The following is an 8,545-nucleotide window of genomic DNA, read 5'->3' as shown; positions in this document are numbered from 1 at the left end:
TTTGGTGTGCAAGCACACAGCTCCACTTGTAATATAACCTGTTTGTGTAAGTTCATACCTGGCTTTATGCCACTATTGTCTGTAAAAGGCATAACTACCCTGTTGACGTTGTGCATAAGAGATATGGCTCTTTGGGGCTTGGCTCAGCTTGGCTCAACATGGCTTGACATGATGAGCGCACTGGCACCCAGAGAAAGAGAGAGCCAAAGCTGTCCACTTTGCAGACAGATGGGAGGGAGCCAGGACACAGCTGGGCTTGCTCGTGCCCAGAGAGAGAAGGAGTTAAGCTGCTGACCCTGAAGGCAAGAGAGAGCCGTCTATGCAGCTGTGTGTGGGGGCAGCTGGCTCAAGATGCTGAGACAGGTGAACAATGTAAGAGTAAGATGCTAATAAGAGAGCTAGTGTAAGGAAGCTGTTAATGAGAGCTGCCGCTGAATAAAACTATCTTTCACCTGCGTATGTCCCCCCGGAGTGTTCTTTCTGCTCACCCACCCACTCCCCTCAGACTTCAGCATAGGCTGGACCTGGACCCTGGGATCTGACACACATAAAAATACAAAAGTTAGCCAGTGTGGTGGCACATGCCTGTAGTTTCAGCTACTAGGGTGGCTGAGGCATGATGATAGCTTGAACCCAGGAGGTAGAGGTTGCAGTGAGCCAAGATCACGCCACTGCATTCCAGCCTGTGCAACAGAGCATGACCCTGTCTCAAAATAAATAAAGTGAAAGACCATTTGTCCAGTATAAACTCCTTGAAAATATATACTCAAGCATAGAAAAGTCTAGAAATGTCATCAACGGTAATTTCAGGAAAGAATTCTAAGGTGACTTTTTTTGGTTATCTCCCTTTTTTTTTTTTTTTTTTTTTTTTTTTTTTTGAGATAGGTTCTTACTCTGTCACCCAGGCTGGAGGGCAGTGACGTGATCAGGGCTCACTGCAGCCTCGACCCCCCAGGCTTAAGCGATCCTCCCACCTCTGTCTCCTGAGTAGCTGGGACTACAGGCACATGCCACCACCCCTGGCTAATTTTTGTATTCTTGTATTTTTTGCAAAGATAGGGTTTTGCCATGTTTCCCAAGCTGGTCTCAAGCAATCTGCCCACCTCGGCCTCCCAGAGTGCTGGGATTACAAGTGTGAGCCACGTGTGCCAGGCCTACATTTTCTTTTCTATAATAGCCATGACCATGGGTTTCATGTACCAACTTTTTTTTTTTTTTTTTTTTTTTTTTTTTTTTTTTTTGAGACGGAGTCTCGCTCTGCCGCCCAGGCTGGAGTGCAGTGGCCGGATCTCAGCTCACTGCAAGCGCCGCCTCCCGGGTTTACGCCATTCTCCTGCCTCAGCCTCCCGAGTAGCTGGGACTACAGGCGCCCGCCACCTCGCCCTGCTAGTTTTTTGTATTTTTTAGTAGAGACGGGGTTTCACCGTGTTAGCCAGGATGGTCTCGATCTCCTGACCTCGTGATCCGCCCGTCTCGGCCTCCCAAAGTGCTGGGATTACAGGCTTGAGCCACCGCGCCCGGCCTTTTTTTTTTTTTTTTTTTTTTTAACAATTATATATACAGAGTATACTATGAAAAATGTTCAGAGAAAAAGAAGAATACAAAATTGTAAAAATCATATATAACTAGATTTTTTTTTTTTTTTTTTTTTTTTTTTTTAAAGCAAGAAAGAAACTAAGTAGACTGTCCAGGAAGATGGTTACTTCCACTTTGTGTTTTTCTGCTGAACTCATTAGGAACTCTAAAAAGTTCCAGGAGTAGAATCGCAGGGTCAAAGTATCCTGGCTTTAACTTCTGATTCAGAGAATCCTAACAACTTACACTGTCACCAGCAAGGTCTTTGACTACATGAGCAACTCTCACCTTAAAGCATTTCTCATCTGACATTAGCTGCTCGGCTTTCTGCGGATACGTTGACTCCAGAAGGCTTCTTGAGTTCTGTGTGTTCGGCTGGCCTCCGGTGGCCCCATTATTGTTTTCTGCCAGGTAAAGGTCAGTGTATCTGTATACACTGATCTATATACATCAGTGTATACAGATCTCATCACTCATGATATGCTGCAGCTGGAATCAAGCAAAGGCAAGTTGTTAGTGAACACGGAAAACATTTCTCCATTACACGGTCAATGTTCCTTTGACAGATCCAGTCACTCAACTCAAAAAAGGTTTTGGTTTTTTTTGGCTGGCAATTTTAGAAAATTCATCACAAAAACCACTGTATCATTTTTGGAGAATAATCAAGCTAAGATTTTCAACCATATCAGTGATTCATTGTAAAACTTTAATATCTATTTAAAATAAAAACCATAGAGAACTCAGGTTAATGTACTGTTTATTTAAAATTCTAAGGATCTTTAAATAATTTTCCATAAGTAATATATATATATATATTTTTTTTTTTTTTGAGGCGGAGTCTCGCTCTGTCGCCCAGGCTGGAGTGCAGTGGCCGGATCTCAGCTCACTGCAAGCTCCGCCTCCCGGGTTTACGCCATTCTCCTGCCTCAGCCTGCCCAGTAGCTGGGACTACAGGCGCCCGCCACCTCGCCCGGCTAGTTTTTTTTTTTGTATTTTTTTAGTAGAGACGGGGTTTCACCATGTTAGCCAGGATGGTCTCCATCTCCTGACCTCTTGATCCACCTGCCTCAGCCTCCCAAAGTGCTGGGATTACAGGCTTGAGCCACTGCGCCCGGCATAGGTAATATTTTTATAGCATTTTAAAATCATTTCGAATTTGCTTTCATACATATTCTCTCTCATTTGATCCTCATAACTGCCCTGGGAAGCAGGTTGGAGAGAGTTGAGGCCTGTTAGGAGACAGATTTACACAATGCATAAGAAAGCTCACTGTGAGCCACGTGAGGAGGGGACACTTGGAGAATCATGAATGCAATATCTATGTCTGTATTCCCAGCCCAACTACAAAGCCTGAAACTCATTAGATATTTAAGAAATAGCTGCTGAATTATTGCCCACGGGCGCTCAGCTGAAGAAGCAGGGTTGGAACTAACAGTCAAGCTTCCTGACTCCTAGCCCAATACTTCTCCAAACACACCACTTATTTTTCTATATCTGATGGAAAGTACTGTGCTTAAGTTGTGCATAATGTTAACTCACTTTTAATACAGGGCAATCATGATTGACCATATGTAGTTTTCGTGACAATCTTAGGAAACTAATGACTAGAAAGTTGAACCTTTCAGAGTTCCCATTCTCATGTCATATGCTATTTCTATTTTGAAATAAAAATCCTTCCAAATGAAACTTTATCCATCAAAATGACAGAGAAGTGAAAAATAGATAAAAGAAGAAAGCAAAATGTTAATTTCAATATCAGCCAGGCATGGTGGCTTATGCCTGTAATCCCAGCACTTTGGGAGGCTGAGGTGGGCGGATCACGAGGTCAGGAGATCGAGACCTCCTGGCTAACACAGTGAAACATCAACTCTACTAAAAATACAAAAAGTTAGCTGGGTGTGGTGGCAGGCACCTGTAGTCCCAGCTACTTGGGAGGCTGAGGCAGGAGAATGGCGTGAACCCGGAAGGCGGAGCTTGCAGTGAGCTGAGATCGCACCACTGCACTCCAGCCTCAGCGACAGAGTGAGACTCCATCTCAAAAAAAGAAAAAAAAAAATTCAATATCAATTTGTCTATTTTACTTTAAAATTATAACCACCAAGCCATTCTATTTTTAGGGAGCTACATTCTCTGTGAAGTGTTAGAAACTGTGATAACTATTTATTCTTAACTTTAAGTCCTAAATGACCAGTATGTGTATTAGTAGATAACTGGACACAGAGCAAGGTCAGAAGGGTGACTGACTGTGGCAGAAAGGGCAGTATCTCCAGCAACCACAGATGGATAAATGACAATGAGTCCAGATAATGGATCTGATGCAATCATTCAAATAATGCTTATGAATACTCGATAACATAGGGAAAAGCTTCAGATACAGTGTTGCAGAGAGAAAAAGGCAAGGTGGAAAAAATATATGGAAAACACGACTTCAATCATGCATACAGATGCTTCCACTTTATACTTCTTTTTTTTTTTGAGACAGGGTCTCACTCTGTCACCCAGGTGGAGTGCAGTGGCATCATGATCTCGGCTCACTGCAGCCTTGACTTCCTGGGCTTAAGCAAGCTTCCCCCTCAGCCTCCTGAGTAGCTAGGACTACAGGCATGTGCCACCACACCCAGCGAATTTTTTGTATTTTTAGTAGAGATGGGGTTTTGCCGTGTTGCTCAGCCTGGTCTCAAACTCCTGAGTTCAAGTAATCAGCCTTCCTCGGCCTCCTAAAGTGCTGGGATTACAGGCATGAGTCACCTCCTCTACTTCATACTTTCTTGTTGAAGTAGACTGTATTACTGATGCCCCCCCGCCACACCCTGTTTTTGGATATCCGGCCCCTCCTCGAGTCTCTGGAAAGGGCAGCACTACACATCCAGGGACAACTATGGAACTCCCACCCCCACTGCTAGGCAGATCAGATTCTCTATCCTCTCATTGGAAATGACCCAGAGAGTGTTCGATAGATGTTTTGCAGAGGAACATCTGTATGGAAAGGTCCAGTAACACTGGGACCAGGGCTACTGCCAGGGCAAGCCAAAGCCTGAGAGGCTGGAGGAGCCTGGAGCACGTGCCAAACGTCCATCGGCAGAGCAAAGCACAAGCATGGAGCACAGGTCCAGAGAAAGGCATGCAGGAGAGAAAAATAACCTCCCAGCCCAGTCCTTCCATGGTGTGATCATATGTTGAGTTCTGTATTTAGACATCTGTGAGATTGCCTATTGTATTCTTAATACAAATCCCTCTTAAGCCAGCCAGAATAGGCTAAGATAAATGTAATTTTACTTGGCTGGAGTGCAGTGGCGCAATCACGGCTCACTGTAGCTTCAACTTCTTGGGCTCAGGTAATCCTCCCACTTCAGCCTCCCAAGTAGTTGGGACTACAGTCATGAGCCACCACACCCAGCTAATTTTTTGTATTTGCCTCATAAAAATATTATATTTTTCAGAAGAAATCTTACATATTATACATTGAAAATCACTGAATGCTTTTTCTTCATCTTTTTTTCTGTGAATGTATAGGTGTTTGAGTCTCTTGTATTTTTTCTTTTACACAGGATATGGGCTTTTTGAAAACTATTTCATTATCTTCATCATCATTATTCATTACAGCCACTTCAGATTTTCCTCTCTCCAAAAATGTTGATGTGCAAACTGGTGTGAGGCCCTGGGTATCCGCAGTCTTCTCAGGAGAGTCAGGAGTGCCTAAAACTTCTTCTTCTTCTTACATAAAACCTGGCCTTTTGTAGACATCCGAAGATTTATTTTTGAAATACTTTCCATTTTCTGTAAAATCAAAGGAGGAAAATCATAATGAATTCCTTTTCAAGCTAGTTCTTCCTGAGTAATCTTTCTTTCTTTTAAATCGCCCCTCCATCTGCAGCTTTTGTGTAAGTGCCGATTCTGATTATATGCTTCACTGATGGATATGATGGCTGCTTAAATGGAATATCCCAGTCTTTAAAGAGTTCTTTCTGACTTCCTCAGGTGGCATAAAATGACACTCCGAGAGTCTTTCACCAAACAGGTAGTTGTTCAACATTTCAGCAACTATCTTGGCAATATCCTCAGACTCCACTCCACACTTGCATAGCCTTTGCTATTTCCAGTCCTTTTCTTTCTGGATAGTCTGAACCTTGTAACAGTGCCACACTGGGAGAAATAGAATAGGATCTGGGTTTCGTTCAGTAGGTTAGGTAGGTGGTGCACATACTCTACTTCAGGAATAAGTTGTTCTTGTTTGTTTTCCCAGGTTATCTGCTTGTGAACCTGTGCCATGTCTTTTTGAAACTTGGCATCTTCCTGCAGGTTCAGTGACAGGATTGGCCCAGCCAGGTCGGAAAAGGCCACCATGCCAAAAGTAGCGACACCAACTCCATGTAGTGCTCCCAGAAACACTCATTTTCTTGTATTTTTAATACAAGCAGGGTTTCGCCACATTGCCCAGGCTGGTCTTGAGCAATCTGCCTGACCTGACTCCCAAAGCACTGGGATTATAGGCATGAGCCACCGGACCCACCCTTGACTTTGAAATATATGTTGCACATCCAGTCAGCAGTGAACTCTGGGGAAACACCAAAGATGAGGACAATGAGAGAAGACATACCTCCAATTAAAGGAGTAAAGAAGAGATGCTTGAACTTATGTTTTAAAACGTTACTGCAGGCTAGACATGGTGGCTCATGCCTGAGTCACAGCACTGTGGAAGGCTAAAGTGGGTGAACCGCTTGAGCCTAGAAGTTTGAGACCACCCTGGGTGACATGGCAAAACCCCATCTGTACAAAAAATACAATAAATTAGCCAGGCGCAGTGGTGCCTGTGGTCCAAGCTACTCATGAGGTGGGAGGTTAAGGCTGCAGTGAGCTGAGATCCACCACTCCACTCCAGCCTGGGCGACAGAGTGACACCCTGTCTAAAAAAACAAAAATAATAATAATTCACTGTTTTGGGGTTTGGGGTTTTCTGGATGAAACCTCTGTTTCCACTTAAAAAAAAAAGGTGGAGACAGTATGTATTACTGATTCAAAATCATAACCAGATGCTTAGAGTAAATAATTGTACCTATTGTTTCAAAAACCAACCTTAGGATTATTAAAAGTTAGTTTTATTGGATTTTTTTTTTAAAGCTGAATGATTCACTTAGGTTTGTCACTTCCAAGCCCATGTTTTACTACTTTGTAACCTATTTGGAAGGAAAACTGCAGCTAAGATTATGATCCAGCCTGAGATGAGAAGTTTCACACAAATACACCACAGTATACCCCCCACCACAGTATGATGACACAGCGACCCAACCTTAGGCAAATGGTACCACTGCCAGCAAATGCATTTTTTTCTTTATTTCTTCTAAAAGCAGCAAATGCATTTAATGTTTTATTGAGATTCTCAACTGCCATTTGGTTTGTATAGCAAATTGTTTACAAAGTAACATTTTTCCATTTTTGATATTTTCATGAACATTATGTTCTTCAGTTTTAAAGCCCTGTCTCTCTCCCAAAGAAAGATTAATAACTACCAAATAACAATTATTTAGGAAAATAACAACAACAACAACAACAAAACAGCTTTTAAACACTTCTGGAACATGGGTAAGGGTCCAAAGTCAAGACCTTCTGGGCCCAATGGAGGTGCTAGGCTGCCTCAGGACACCATCAGCATTTCCCCATCCACAGCATCCTCAACAACTGGGAACCATGCATGGACCCTGGGGGGCTTCCTGTTCCACGAGCTCCCCTCTCTTTTTCCTCTCCACCCTTGCTGTTGGGCCTCCCCTCCAAATCTGCCTAACAAAGGCAGCAGGGTCTTTAATACTGTTCAGCTTTGTAAATGGAGATAGGATACTCTAGAAAACCGAGAGATTCCCTGGTCCAGTCTGGGGTGATTGCTTGCTCAATCTATCGCGACCCTCTCACACAGACCCCCTTAGAGTTGTAAGCCCTTAAAAGGGACAGGAATTGCTCACTCAGGGAACTTGGCTTTTCAGAGGCAAGTCTGCCGAAGCTCCCAGCTGAATAAAGCTCCTTCCTTCTTTAATCCAGTGTCTGAGGAGTTTTGTCTGCTGCTAGTCCTGCTACATTTCTTGGTTCCCTGACCGGGAAGCAAGGTGATTGGTGGACTGTCGAGGCAGCCCCTTAGGTGACTTAGGCCTGCCCTGTGGAGCACCTCTGTGGGGGACTTCAACCGGCCTGAATAAGGCAGATCCAAAGAGGGCTGCCAGGTAGGCAATTGACACAGAAGGATGCCTCGCCAGAGCAGCATGTGACAGGCCCCTGCGGAGGATCAACATAGTGGCTGAACACTGGGAAGGAACTGGCACTTGGAGTCCAGACATCTGAAACTTGGTAAAACTTGCCCACTTCTTTTGAGTGGAAGTGTGACCTGATCACCCACAGCATGCCTGTACCGGCACTTTGGTTTTTGTTTTTGACTTGACTTGGATTGCTTGATACTTTGGTTTTGACCTGGCTTGGATTTGTTGATACTCTGATTTTGGTTTTAAGCCTGGTTTGGTGTAAACTGTAAAATTGTGTGTGTTCCCTTTTTGCCCATTCTTTATTTTGTGGTGTGCGTGTGGTGCGAGTGTGGTGTTTTGTCTCAAGGAAGCATGGGTCAGGCACAAAGTAAACCCACCCCACTAGGAACTATATTGAAAAATTTCAAGAAAGGATTTAAGGGAGATTATGGTGTTACTATGACACCAGGAAAATTTAGAACTTTGTGTGAAATAGACTGGCCAGCATTAGACATGGGTTGGCCATCAGAAGGAAGCCTGGACAGGTCCCTTGTTTCAAAGGTATAGCACAGGTAACCTGTAAGCCAGGAAGCCAGACCAGTTCCCGTACATAGACACTTGGTTACAGCTGCTTTTAGATGCCCCCAACAGTGGTTGAGAGATCAGCAGCATAAGCAGCTGGAAGAGGCAAAGAAAGACCAGCAGAGAGAGAGAGAGAGAGAGAGGAAAGAGACAGAGAGGAAAAG

The 8,545-nt window shown here is 43.8% G+C and overlaps 1 pseudogene; it reads right to left on the bottom strand.

Annotated features, from left to right (window-relative positions):
- Positions 1–5,033: 5,033 nt before the first annotated feature.
- On the bottom strand, positions 5,034–5,919 carry LOC126958041 (MKI67 FHA domain-interacting nucleolar phosphoprotein-like; annotated as a pseudogene).
- Positions 5,920–8,545: the final 2,626 nt, after the last annotated feature.

Source organism: Macaca thibetana, chromosome 7 (genome assembly GCF_024542745.1).
Source record: "Macaca thibetana thibetana isolate TM-01 chromosome 7, ASM2454274v1, whole genome shotgun sequence".
Taxonomy (NCBI): Eukaryota; Metazoa; Chordata; class Mammalia; order Primates; family Cercopithecidae; genus Macaca; species Macaca thibetana.
Note: the sequence above shows the minus strand (reverse complement) of the source record. Positions and strands in the feature narration are given on the sequence as shown.